At 44.4% G+C, this 14,908-nt stretch overlaps 1 protein-coding gene across 9 annotated transcripts in view; it reads right to left on the reverse strand.

The window, feature by feature from the left end:
* Positions 1-14,908, reverse strand: part of LPP (LIM domain containing preferred translocation partner in lipoma) — a 353,102-nt gene that overhangs the window by 240,218 nt on the left and 97,976 nt on the right. For 8 of the 9 annotated variants that reach the window (XR_010611484.1, XM_065674286.1, XM_065674285.1 and 5 more), the window contains one exon: positions 8,419-8,482. The exons of the other annotated variant lie outside the window; for it this stretch is intronic. The gene's annotated coding sequence lies outside the window, so the exon portion shown is untranslated. The remainder of the gene's footprint in view (positions 1-8,418; positions 8,483-14,908) is intronic. 9 annotated transcript variants of the gene reach the window in all.

A 14,908-nucleotide genomic window follows, 5' to 3' on the forward strand; every position in this document is an offset into this window, starting at 1 on the left:
AGGAACACACCAAGTATCTAAGCCAATAGTCAATTACCTGCTATGGTAGTGGCACCACTGTGGCATTGTATGACTTACATAACAGTCAATATACAAAGACACAACCCAAGTAAGGGACAACCCCTGCTCTGCAGATCGTTTGGTATTCAGGCTGCTACCTAAACTTTGTTGGCTGCCTTTGGGTAACAGATTCAGGCAGTATTTCCTGTGGTAGAGAATTACACAGACTGATTACCCTCTGAGGAAAAATGAAGAAATCCTGGAAGCAATTTTCTGTCTCAATTGTTCCCAGAGCACAGGAACAATCTTTTAACCCTCTTCCTATTTTCTGCTCAATACCATCCAGGCTCAGCGGGCAGCATCCATCACGACAACACCTCGGTCTGGGTCCTGGAAACACCCACGTGAAACTTTACACATGAGTAGCCCTACTAACTTCAAATAGTGTCAGACTTGCACTTGGCCACAAAGTTTTAGAGGACAAAACAGGATCAGAACAAAATAGGTGACAAAGTCAAAGTACCTGGGAAATGTTCAGTCCTAGGTAGGACCAGGCTTCTCTCAACAGCATAGCGCAGATAAACAGTGTTTCTGATGCACATTTCTTAACCTAGCTCTTTCAAAATTCATTTCCAGATTTTTCAAGGAGATCAGGAAACAGCAGCGGTACCTGAGGATTGTGCATCACAGGTAGAGCTCATAAAACAACAGATCATTTTCTCAAACTAAAAATTCCATTACTGGGGAGGAGGTGTGGTGTACAAAAAAAGCACAGATACTTTCTACAGGAGAAAAAAAACCACCACACCATTTTTAAGTGAAAAATCTAAATGTCGATGGCTTTCTCCCAGAGCCTGACAGCATTCCCTTGCAAAATTACCACCCCAGCACTGACATCATTTGAGGTGTGAAAAGCTAGTTTCTGTTTCCTGGAGTGCCCGTGCAGACCACACCTAGGAGACACCACCGTCCCAGTGCACTGCGGACTCTCATGCTGCACAGACTGAAGAGATGTGGTTTGGCTGTAAGACTGGCCCAAGAGGGGGAAAGGACGGGTACTGCATACCAAACCCCACCACTCTACTTATGTGGCAGCAGTGACTCCAAACAGAAATTTTTCAGCATTTTGACAACAAATACTTTTCACCCATATAGACACCCACACTCAGAATTATTCAATCAGAACCTTATTTTCCATCCAAGAGAGTTTTGATAGAAAATGTTACATTTGCCCTAATCAATGGGGCTTAAGCATCAGTCAAAATATTTTCTTGAACTGAAACCTTCAGTGCCAGAGTGGGAGAACAAGCTCTTTAGATAATCTGTCTCCAAAGGCAGGTACTGACCTTTTTTTAATAAAGGTAACATTTCAAATACTTTTACTTTTCAGCCAATGCTGCTGGGAGAGAGGGAGGGAAGGGGGCTGCATGCCTGCTGCAGAATCGCATGGTCAATCTTAGTATCGCTTAATTTTCAAATAAGGAATTTGATAAAACAACCTTTCCCTTGTACACAAACATTTCTAATTTCATGCCCTGCTAATCATACATCTGTTAGAGCTCCTTTTCTATCAGCTGCAGAAACAATAACAAAAGAAAAATCATCGCACTAACAATGTGGTTTGTCTAAAATGAAAATTGAATAATAATCAATTGTCCTCTGCAGCACGAGGGAATGCAGCAAGCAGCAACACTCGCTCGATGGAGGTGACAACCACATGGTTTGAAAAGTGACAACTTCACTCCGTATTGCCACTGGCCCTTGCTGCTGGCAGCCCCTCTGTCATCAGTTCTGTTGGTATAAGAGACTTTTTGGGACTGGCTTCACCAGATGGCATCTCTCATGCTTCCTGGTGGTCCACACCAGGCCGCACCACCAGCAGAGTCTCTCATGCCACCAGCCACATCCTTCCCCCTTCCCTTCCCCTCTTTTTTTCACCTCCTCCTCTATCATCAGGATATTACTTGTGAGAGATGCTACAACAATGACTCTGCCTTCCCAAATCTTTTACCACTGGTGAGACCCTGTGGGCCTCAGTGTACCAAATTTCAGACATGTTCAGCTCCCTTGTCTGTGCCTTCCACATATAAGAGTTTCTAACTAAACAGCTACTCAAAAGTGCACTTAAATATGTGATTACACCCCTGAAATCAAGTTCTGATCCCTTCAATAATGTTAGCAGAAGGGCTGAGGCTATTATTTAATAGACATGCCCATCTGAAATGCCAAGTTAATCAGGCTCCAAGAAACACCCACAATCAAGAAGACCATCTGATTTGACTTAAGGAAGAAAGTTTTTAAGATGACACACCAGAACAGGTTGCCCGGAGAAGCTGTGGATGCCCCAGTATTAGAAGTGTTCAAGGCCAGGCTGGATGGGACTTTGAGCAACCTGGTCTAGTGCAAGATGTCCCTTCCTGTGGCAGAGGGGTTGAACAAGATGATCTTTAAAGTCCCTTCCAACCGAAACCATTCTCTGATTTTATGATTCTAAGATATAGTGTCTTGCATTGCCCATACTCCTCTTTTTTGGACTGCCGATACACACCTTTTGCCTTTTTAGACTCCTCCCATTCCCATAGCTGTGCTGGGCCAACTCCAAATCAGAAATACTGCACTTGTAAGACCTACACAATGGTAACTCTGCAAGTTTTAATAAGCAGTAGGAACCCATCTGAAGGCCCAGGCAAGGTGGCACAAAGATGTTATGGGCAGAGGTACATGGCTCTGCTACACCTTAGATTCCTTTCTGGCCTCCAAGTCTTCATGTGAGCACGCCAAACCCTTTCCTTCCAGAGGTGTTTTCTAAAGCCTAGATGTTTTCTAAACCTACATAAGCTCTCCCTTGTCTTCATCATGAAGTGCAGTTGTTTGAGTAATTGGCTTTAGGGAGACTTGAGAGTTTTACTAATATCAATTAATTATTCCCATTTTGCAGATAAGCAAACAAAAGAACAAAAAAAAAATGGGGGGGGGGGATTTTCTGGTCTAAATTCACAAAGGGGGTTCAGAGAACAAGCACACTCCTTGACCTGGGCCCAGGGTAAGCCAAGCCACTGGGGAAGCCACTTGGCATCCCCAGCCCCCTGCCTCCTCCTCCAGGAGCAACACCAACCCTCCCCTGCACAGCAACCCCTTCAGCTCACTAAGGATGCACGAGCATCCTTTGCCTCGAGTTCTTTATTTTACTTGTCCCTTCCTGCTAAAGCTACAGGGATTAGCAATGTTACTGTACGAGACAGCTTTTATTACTAAAGAGACAGTTTTACCCCAGCTGCCCTAAATGTGGAGTAATACCTAGAGGCATCAGTGCTGCTTAGTCAGGGCTCATATCCACCAGTGCTGCTGCCTGAGCCATAGCACACAGCAGGCTTGGGGCAAACACTGAGAACACAAGGTAAAGGTGATCCAAACCAGGCTATACCTAAGACCAGCTGACCACAGTCAGCACAAACACAGGCACTGATACATCCCATCTGTCAATATACAAAAGCATTCAGCTCTGCATCCTGCTGTCCTCTAATCAAAGTGCATTCAGTCAAACAACCCTACCAAACTCTACAGTGAAAAGGGAGAGGGAAGGAATAAAAAAAGACTTCGTTGAGCAAAAGTACCGAGACACATTTGATGTAATAGTCATATGATTAAAAAACTGTCATATCAAAGTTTTCTGCAAAGTAGGAACACTCTGACAGTTCATATTTTAAAAACTGACATTTTGATTCATTACTGTAAATAGCAATCTGTATTAAATATTGTGACAAGGCACACAGTGTATTTTTTGAGCTCTATAACATTTAGGAAGTACTGGGTTTTTTTTAATTTTTTTCAAAGCATGTATAATATCAAAAGCAGTTAAAGCAGAACTCCAAGAAAGCTTCTAGAGGAGAGAATCATTATTTCTGAAATAACCTACTTCCCTGCCATCATCTCAAGCACTGCTGGGAACTTAGGCCCACAAGGATCTTAATGTACTGTTTGCATAATAAAATAGGGAAATGTCTCACAGAACAAAAGAGCTATAAGGAAAGTGGCTACATTAAATAATGTAAAATTACTCACTACCAAATCATCCTGAAGTTGGCATAAGAGGAAGAACACTAAAAGGTGCTGAATTACCACTCAGAGTATCTGAGAGTCCAGGTTCATAACCAAGATAAACAATGTGATGTCCAGATGACTGCCCAAATGTACATCTCGCTTATCTTTTCAGTCTTTAGCCACATGTTTTGCCCCCTCCGCTGCCTCACAACTCATGCTTATGTCTATAAAGGATAAAAGTGACTTTATGGGCCGAAATAAGGGTTGGGTACGCATGGGCAGCAGGACCACCTCTTCTAGGAATGGTACAAACTCAGACTGGTTGAACCTGCTCATGAAACCATTCCTGAGTTCAGTTGTTGCCTGTCTTTCCTGACACTTGGAGACCATGACATCTTTCTCAGCACAGCTCTGTTTTGTCTATTTAGACCATGAGCTCTTACTGACAGGAGGTAATGTGCATGTCTGTGCAAGGAGACCTAAGTCCCTCTGAACCTAAACATGGGCAGAGAGCTGCTACAAACCCCTGCAACCTGCCACAGCCGTGCCCACTGCAGGCAGACATAGGGCAGGCAGCACTCCCTCACTGCCAGGGCAACCAGGAAGGGATGTCTAGACGGAGTTGTCAAAGACTTCTTGCACAGGGGTCCACAGCAGCGCAACTCAAACTGTAGGGATGCTGTGAGCCACTAGAACAGATGCATCAACCAAGACCACTTAACCCCCTTACCATTCCCTGCCAAGTTCCTACCAGCTTGTGGATCCCTTTCCCTGGATCACCCGTATCAAGGCAAACAGGACTGGGCCCATAAGTAGTAATGAAAATGTTTTGCATCTTCTCAAAAGCAGCTGCAAAACAGAGAAATTAAAAATAATAGCTCCAGCTGACACAAAAAAAAACTTGATGGAGCAGCAGAGAAAAACAGAGGCTGCCTAGCCTGTTTTCAAGATGCTCGGGTGTTATTAGGACTGCAGTCAAGGGCTTTAGAAAGAAAAATGGTCACCATTATCATTACTTGCAGTCAGCTGCAAGTGGAGCTCTGGGCACAGTCTACTGAAAGAATGGATATGCTGCCATAAACACAAGCCCGGAGCCTAGTCCGGGACATGGTGAAGCAGTCACGCACACCAAAGACGGATCACAACATTGTTTTAACAGGGGGTTGATCCAGCACAGCCAGCAGTTCCCCAGAAGCAGCTACACACCACTCACATGCTGGAAATCTTGTGGATGTGTCTGCATGCCAGCAAGTGTGGCAGTAATAGTGGTCTAGCCAGACACCCAAAACATATTGGCACCACTATAATTTGTCCATTCACCAATATGTTTTCCTAAAAACACCCATATGCTTTTCCTGCAGTTCCCATATGCTTTTGCAAAGAGAAACAAAAACATTTTGTTAGTTGTGAGCAATTGATCGCCACATATTTCACAGAAGTCAAGTAGAAGAACAACAACAAAAAAAGCAGTCAGCTGCTTCCCCCTCCCTTTCCTTTCTGTTCATGGAGGGAGCTGTGAAGAGCAGGAAAAAAATTCAGCCCACAGCAAAATACACACAGAGCTGATTTTTTGCACTGCAAGATATTCTAGGAATTACAGGAGGAATCTTCATTAAAAACAGGCTATCAAAGATCTGGCAGCCACTGGCATACCAGACAGTAATTCAGTGTTGGGTGCTCAACTCTGCGCTCGGCACTAGCTCGGGTCCTCACCATGGGTAGGGCAGCCCACAGGAATCCGGGCTCCTGAAGAAGCATGTTAAACAAGCCTGTGGCAGGGGGGACAGTGTCATAAAGAGGTTACAGCATTTCTGATTCACAAGACAACTCATTTGATGCCAGATCTACCTATGCTTGCAGGTATAAAGCCCCCGCTCGTGTGTAGGGCTTCCCAGGAAGACACTGCCTTGCTAATGCAAATCCCAAAGCAGTGAGCATGCGAGGGGAGCAGGCAGGCTGCTCGGTTCAATGGAGCAGGCACGTGGGTGTACAAGTATGCATGTGTCAAGGCTGGAGCATGTGGGAACCGTAGCTGTTCAGTTAGAGACTCATTAAGAAATGCGACATACCCGAGGCCAGCGTTCAAAGAGGAGAAGTGTAAAACATTTCTCTGGAGAAAGATTTGTGCATGTTCTTCTTTACACAAATAAAATTAAAGAGAGAATCATAATATAGACAAATCAATTAACTTTTGAAAAGCCAAGGGCACTGCATGCAAGAGGAGTTGAGAGGGGCAGAGCTTTGTTACAGGACACTTGAAACTGCGCGTAGCCTTTCTTTCCTGGAAAAGATATTCAGCTACTGCTACATGAAGTTCTGGTATCAGCCCTGTCTTCATCATGTTCACTGTTATGGGAACACAGTTGCTTCCTTCCCAAAATGGTCATACACGTACCTGCATATTGCTATAACCCTATGCATGAAGGTCTTGGGATCATCTTCGTGAAGACTACAAAAAATACACCAAGGGCATATGCCAAGGACTACTGCAGTGCTTGACTTGGCAGGTACAGCCTTAAGGTAGATGTTTGAGGCTGACTGTCTATGTAAGACACCCAGAACAGCATGCACCCTACTATCAGAATATAGATTTTCTGTCTTCTACTGTTCTTCCGCAAAATTAATGTGGAATTTAAATTTTGTAAAGTTAGTGTTCTCTTGCAGTGATGTAATCTCACACAGGTGTAATGAGAGGCCAGATGTAACAGGTCAAGAGGCCAGTTTTCCACAGAAACAAAGCTGAAAACTCTGTCAAGAGATGAGAAATCAACCTCTTGCACAGGACACAGAGTATGAAACAATTTGTCGGAGACAGCTTGCTTGACAAGATACATTTTATGACACATTTTTGTCCTGAGAAGAGTTGTAAGCACCTGAACATCTGACTTCACAACTCACAAATACATTGATGTTACTGCTTAAGTTTTGAATAGGAAGCAAAACACCGTCCCACATAGTTACCAGTCTGTAAGGATGGGCTTCTTCCTAGATTTCGTATTTACAGCAACCCACTGGAACAGTTTATTAGACTTAGCCAGGAAAGCTGCTGCAGGAGTGAGACTAACAGAAAAGCTGCTATTAATCTTCCATAACCCAGCAACTGGGAAGACCAGGCCTTGAACCAAATTGTCCCCTCTCTCTATTAATCTTCTGTCCTCTATTCATTAATCCCTTGTCTGTCTTTGTCCTTCAGCATTTATTAATGATCCCACCTGTTTGCAGTAAACAGTGGGCTGAAACCTCATCTATCCATACATTACACATTAAAAAAAACAAAACAAAAAAACCCCCACACCAACAACCAAAAAAAAACCAACCCAAACAACTAAAGCAAAACCAACGCACCCCCCAAAAAACACAAACCCCCACGAGAAAAATTATGAACTTATGTGGCCTCCAGCACTTGTACCACACATGGCCTGCTGGTGCTGCCACTTGGCACAAGGAACCATCACCACAGCAAAGACTTCCCAGATCCACCACACCCTCCCAAAGCACATCTCCTACAGAACTTCATCACGGCCATTGAGCTGTTCTAAACCAGCTACCAGCAAATCCTGTTCATTCGTTATACGCTTCCCAACAGGGTGGGCTGCTCACTGCTTTCTTCCCCCAGTTGGCTTTGTAGCACCTCTTTTGCCTCCTGGGATGGCACGTCTGAGAGAGGCTTGAGGACAAACTTACTGCTCTGACAATGTTCCTTTTTGCAGCCTTACCCTTGCTGCAACTGAATCATCCTATCATGAGATAGGCACAAAGCAGAATTCATGTCATAAACATAATCCGGCAAGGGACTCCTACAAGAGCTTGGGGTAGTTTATCAGGGCGATCCTTAAAAGTCACAGTTAAGTATCTCCAAGTGAATTTGATGGAACTGGCAATTCTGAAAGAATGAATTAATTTGCTCCTCACATAATTTTCTATTCGGGTTATTCTTAATAGGCTTATATCCTTTCCCGCTTTTGTCCACTGAAGCATGGTTAGATTAAAGCTTGTAATACAGCCAGCTCTCCATCACCAACTGGGAGCACATCCAGGCTGCAGAGAGGCATAGCCATGGATGCAGTATGAGTTCAGGTCCACAAGTAGGAAAGTCTCATTCAAAAAGAAGTCAAAATAATATGGTTCACAGGACCATGCAATCATTCCCACGCAACATGCCTGGTCCCAGGAGGGCCTGCATGTTTGCTGCTTCCAGACCTGGACCCAGAAATAGTAAAATCACCTCAAGCCTCCTGTTTAAGCTGGCCTCCCAACACCCTGAGCTTTGGTGAAATGACCATCACTTGCTGAATGACCGAACATGGTCTCAGGATCTTCCCACTCCCTCTACATTCAGCAGCTGGCAAAAGCCCCATGACCTGATCCATTCCTCACCTGGAAGCAAGGTGGCCCTGTCAGGTACCCAGGCAGATGTATGACAAGCTTTTCCGAGGGGCCTCTGTGGGTCCAAACAGAAAGATCAGAATCAATGTTTTGTTCATTGTAAAAGCAGAAAGTGAATCAAGCTGACTGTAACACGTCACCAAGAAAACAGCCCCAAAATGGCCCTTAATGCCAGTTACCCTCCTGTATGGAGCAGACCATAACTTTTTTTCCCCTCTGATACAACCCATGTGTCAGTCTGTCCCTTTTGTGACCCATATAAGCGTTTTTCACTCATTTGCAGATTATATCAAGCAAGTAGAGAAACTGAGGTTTACTTGGGAGAGAAGATACTTGTTTCAAATCACTGTAGAGCTTGTGAAAGGTACTGACCTAAGGGCTACAGGTAACAAAGTCCCTTTGAAAGCCTGACTAAGCAACCCTTCTGCTTCTCATGCTTAAAGGGCCTCGAAGAAGAGGCCTCCTCCACTGCTCAGGCCAATGGTGAGTCATGCCTACAGCACTGGCTTTGCCACGCAAGCACCAAGAAAAACTGAAGCTGAGAAGGGGTGCATTAAACATGCAGCAGCTGTGGAAAAAGTGGTAGGGCGAGACAGCTTCAGCCCTTGCTTCCTTTTGGGTGCCTCCAAGGATGCCCAGCTAAAAACAACCACATGTTTTTCTGTTACCACAAGCTGCTTTCAACCAGCAGCCTCTCTTACTTCCAGCTTATTGATATCTAGCCTACTCTGGTGTTATCTGTTTCCTTTCATCTCAGTTCTGAAGAAGAAATAAGCAAGCTTAAAAAATACTAGCAATGATTAGTGGAAAGTCCAGTTCACTTCCACCTGCTCCAGTTCTTCCAGCCCACCACGTTTCTGCCTACCCCAGCCCCACAAGCTCCTCCTAACTGCATCTTCAACTGTATTTTCCTAAAGTCTAATTATCTGTTAACAAGCATGGTGCAGATTAGCAAGGAGCTAAACATCACTGAATAGGAGAGACATATCCAGCCGATTGCATACATTATTTTTTAAGGAAACCAGGCTGAAACCGACCAGCCCAACTATCAGTAGTCTTCACTCAGGAGAACCGGGTCTGGCAGGGCAGCATCTTCACCCTCCCGGTCCGCAGCAGAGGAAGGGGAGCACAGAGGAGAACTGCAGCAGTTGCTTCAGATCCACACCAAAGCCCAAGAAGCAGAGAGAAATTTGTTGAGGACCTGCCCACACACACTGGATATTCCTTTCATATTTGCCATGACAAAAAAGTCACGTTAACATTTTTGCAAGCACTGGAAGCCCGTATCAAGTAACAGCAAAGAGGCAGACAGGTGTCCTGACCAGAGGAGACAGCACATGTTAACAGTTTGGAATTTATTATTATTGTTAATTTTTAAAGGGGGAAACAAATCCCAGAGATTTTTTTGTGCATGATACATTTTCTGCTCCCTGTTTGATGTTGCTTTCAGACTTAAGACTTCAAATAGCTAATGTTAACCTGAAGCCTGCTTTAAACAAATGTCCCTTATGTGACCAGAAATGAATGCATGATGAATCACTTAAGCCACACACAGTGGGGGTGATGAGTGGTGGTCCATGTCTCCCAGTTGCTGTGTGGACACAAGTACACTGGGGCGAAAGGAGATTCCAGCTCTCTCTGCATCACAGCCTGATAATTCCGGAAAGCACAATCTTCAGGTCAACAGCCCAGCCACAAGCAGTCAGAGAGGACAATGTAGCTACTGGCATCTTCTGCAAAGTATGCATGTATTTATATATATATATATATATATATATATAAAATCTGCATAGGCTGCACTTCCATACTCTCTGCCTGCCTTTGGGAGATGCTTAAGAGAAGCTGCATTTTAATTACCAGCCCAAATCAAGGGAATCTGATTTTGACAGCAAGTGAAAGAGAGCAACTCAAAGTTACAGACTTCAGTGTATGTGGGTCCCTGGTCTTCACTATTTTGCTGACATTACTGCTTCCAGAAATTAAGTCAAAACCCCACTTAACTTCAGAGAGGTTGCAATTTACATCTAAAGTGCTGCCTAAGCCTCAGTTATAATAAACAGATACAGCTCCACTGAAATCAAAAGCATTATTCTGATTTTTTCTGGTTACAGATCTACAGACCCATAAACATTACAGCTCATCCAACCTCCAGCTAAATATCTTCCAATACAAGACCATTATCTTTGTCAGATTGATTGGGATAACTTGTTTAAAGTACTCTTGAAGACTCATTAGCATCATTGGGTTTTGGTGGTTGTATTTTAAGAATAAATCCCAGTAGCTATTAAACACTTGAAAAAGGCATGTTAACAATTTACAAACAAAGCTCAAGTAGAGATATAACTATGGTTTTTGATTTTCATTTTGAAATTGGTAAAATAGAAGGAGCAAAGAAAACAGAAAAATGAAACTGAGCTCTGCACACACACTGAAAAAATCACCCACATTATTTGACAGATAACGAATTAAAAAGAAATACAGAGATAAGGGAAGCAAAATCATGCTAGAAAAACCCAATCCCCCCCTCTTTTTGAGCTTTACTAAATTATATTTCAGGTATAGCAGACAGACAACATGACTTCAGGAAATACACTTCATCAGACATCACTTGCCAAAACAGCTGATGTCAGGTAGGGCTCCTTCTCCCTTGAGCCTTCCTCGCTCTCCTGTAATAGAGCATCCCAGAAACAAGCTTGTGCTGACTATGCTCCCCAGCAGCAGAGCAATGCTATTGACTAGTTTTACAGCTTGCTATCCAGAGGTGGATGCTACTGACCATCACAACATCCATACCACAGACCCATGGTTGTCATCTTTAAACTAGCTCACCAAATGAAGTGGTTCCCATAGGCAAATAGCAGATGGGGAGGCCATTTGCTATAACCAAGCTCCTGTTCAGGTTGTTGTGTTGCCACAGCTTTGTCGATGAAAGAGAATCTTGGTTTATTTGGTTTATTTGTTTTTTTCACAGCTGTCCTGCCCAAATCATACTGCCAAGCATCAATTTTAAGTCAAACCTTGGACAAGGAATGGTGGAAGAGTCGCTTGACATTTTGCAGAAAGTCCACAAGCATGCCAAGGCCTGCCACAGGGTTCATGTGCTGATTAGGAAGGGCCACTAACACCCCTCCACAAAGAAGGCTTTTTTTGCAGCTCCTCGATCTGTGAGCCTTCTGAAGGGGCTACCCTGACCAGCATCACAACCTGGGTCAGGCAGACGGAGGAGTGGTAGTGAACTGTTCTGTTTCCTCGCCTGATTTCCATTTCATTCATTGGTCACTCAAGCCAGGGAAATACTCCAAGATCCTTGTGCTTGGGTGTCCCTTGCTTCAGAAGCAGCTTTGCAAGCCATCGCATTAAGCAAGGGGCTAGCACTGACAGATCCTGTGCTAGGAGCATAATGAAGGCATTGTGGTGCCAGCCTGTGTCTCAGCCTTCAGGCTGTAGGATCGCAGTAGATGGGAGCGACACATCCCAGCTGCTCTTCAGGGCTGGCACATCACCACACTTAGAGGTATGGCTGGGATACCACAAAGGTGCCTGCACTGACCACAGCTCTCTGCTGGCTCAAAAGAAAAAGGGCAGAGAGCAGCACAGCCACACAACACACACCAACCATCAGTGTGGGTGATGGAGGACAGGGACATTTACAGCTCCCGCAAGATGCACTCTAATTCCCTTCTGCTCTTCCAGCCCTGGTTGCAACCTTAAAAATCCAGACATCTAGCCCACATGTTGCTATCCCAGCTCAATGAGAAGAGGATGAGCTCAATTCTTCCAGTCAAATGGGAAGGGACAAAAAAAACAGTAGTAGTGGTGGTAGTAGTAGTAGTCTTTTGTTAAAATCAAACAAAAATGTCCCCAGGAAATCAAAGACAAAACAGGAGAAGGGATACAGAGAAGAAATCTCTGTTACTGCTCCAGTGGAAGAGAGATATTGCTGGTTGCAAACAAAGGTAACTCAGGTGCAGGAAGAAAGCTGTCACAGTCTGCCAACGTCATGCTCCATGGTACTGTCTTCCCATACCAAAGTGCTACAGAACTGCGAGAGCAGCTCATCTGGGAGAGGATGCTCAGACACACTGCTTACTGCTCCCCAGCACCAGAGTTGGATCTGCAGGAACAGCAGATGTGAGACAATGATCACACACATTCCTCTTGCACTGCAAATCAACAGCCAGACCACAAGCACCCAGGTGTACAGGGCACCATAAGTACCCAGGGGTACAGGACTGTTGATGCCCAGGTACGCAGGGGTTACCAGGCCTTCACCCAAGCCCCTGCCATGCAAAGCATCTCCAATAAGCAGGGGGCAGGTTTGCTCCCTACCTGACAAGGGCCCTCTTTCCACCAGCTGAGTCTCCCCACTGCTATGTAGGAGCTTCCCAGAGAGACCAAAGCAAAAGTCAGGCACAGCTCAAATAAGCACCTGGATCTACAAAAAAACAGATTAAATTCTCAAGCTACAAAACTATGTTTTAGCAAAAGTGCAATTGAACTTCATGTACTTGTTACATTTCTAAATATACTCTGGTTGTCAAGACAACAAAGAGACTGATGGATCTCTAAAGTGTACTGTATCTATTTAATTGTCAGCATTTCAAACCGACTCGAGGAGGGAAAAAAATGCCGTGTGGTAAGTCTAATCGTCATGGTTACCACTGGCTAACCCCATAATAAAAATATATATATATATTCTAGCTAAATGTGCCAAGCCATGTGAGGAGCAGATGGGAGACATTCTCATTACCGCGACAGCCTCCACGGGAAAACTAAACTTGAGGAAGGACGCGAGAGACTTTACAGAGATCTCAGACACAACAGACATCGTGGGCTGCATCATCCCAGTCATTTGGCAGCAGCTGCTCAGGCTTTTCCACAGTACTCATTCGCCCTATGTGTGCTGGGACAACCCGTGGGGCTGGAGCTTCCTAACTTGCAAGCATTCCTGTTTGGGGATCTCACCCCTCACCCAAAATAGCCTGAGATGTGAGTTGTTATTCCTTAAAAGCCTCTGACAGAATCCAATGTGTAACCATCTTGGATTGGCACTCCCACTCTAGCTCACTGGCTCTCCTCCCTCCAGGCAGCCCATGGGCATTGCTTCAGCAGGAGGATGCCACGGCCTGGCCCTTCTGCTCTCATATCGTTAAGAGCTACAGCAAGGGCTATGTCCAGCCTTGCAGAAGAGAAATAAGTGGAAAGAAACAGCCAGCCACTTCTGCAAATATACCAGCCTAAGGCTGAAATGGGAATCACCATGCACCTCCAGCCAGCCTCTGCACCTTGTTTGAGAAGTGACATGAAGAGCTCTGCTATTCACATGAGGTCCCTCCTGAAAGAGACACTTTCAGAAAAACCTCCAAACATTGGCTTTTTACATAGAAGACACCCACAACAATATCTGAGATACCTATCTATGTATAAAACGATCGTGGCTGTCCTTCAGTGACCAGAATTCATCCACCTATGCTCAGTTCTCACTTCTCTTTCATTAAACCAAAATTTAAGTTGCAGGAGAAAGGCACAAGTTTCCTCCAGGTATGAAAAAGCAATGGAAGACAACTCATGTTCACCTGGTGAGCACTGATGTCAATAAATGGTCAAGTTTCCAATTAGTCTGAAGCTTCCCGATGTTTCTGACAGAAACCAAATCAAAGTCAAATCACCCTTAGAAATCTCCCTGGAGCTGTTTCACTCCTTCATAAAGATAAAAGCTTTCTCTCTCTGCTGTCATATGCTTTCATGGAAACCATAAGGCATTGCCTAAAACCATCTCCAGGAGAGCCACAAAGTAAAATTCAATCTGGTTGGAAAACACTACTTAAGAGAAACACCACCTTCCAGGCACCTCAAGCAACACGTTTGAGTTAGTGATATTTTTCCTGGAGCTTGCCCCTGCTTATCACCAAGATGAACAATTTCTGAATTCCAAATATGAGATTCTTGGTGATGTAAAAAGAGCTTTCGTGCCTACCAATACAGTCACTGTGTGGTTCGCCCTTGCATACTGCTTCACCGAGTGGGCTGTGCACGGAGATGGGGAGCAAACAGCAAAACAGAAGTAGCATACGAGTGTTATTTTCAGTATTCGTGTGACAATTATTTCAGATACTGCTATGGTCAGGAGCTAAAAGGGAGTCTTGGGCACAAAGAAGCCTACGTCTCAAAGTCAAAGGGACTTACAGGCAACTGGTTTTTTACAAGTATTTGGGTACAGCCAAAGTGAAGCACCATCAACATTTTGTCCCTAGATACCTAACTAATTTTGAAACTAGGCATTACCCATGAGGAACTCTAAAAAGATTATAGCCCTTCTGAAAGCTGTATCCAGAACGTAACTGAGCTGAAATCCCAAACAAGTGAAAGCTTAAAATCAGACTCCAAAGTGTGTATTTCAACATCATAAGGGTACAGGAACCTAACTTTGGTTTTCCTGTTACTGAAAGTGCTCACCTAGGGCACCAGGCTCCTACAGTTA

This window comes from Lathamus discolor, chromosome 3, assembly GCF_037157495.1.
Source record: "Lathamus discolor isolate bLatDis1 chromosome 3, bLatDis1.hap1, whole genome shotgun sequence".
Lineage (NCBI taxonomy): Eukaryota > Metazoa > Chordata > Aves > Psittaciformes > Psittacidae > Lathamus > Lathamus discolor.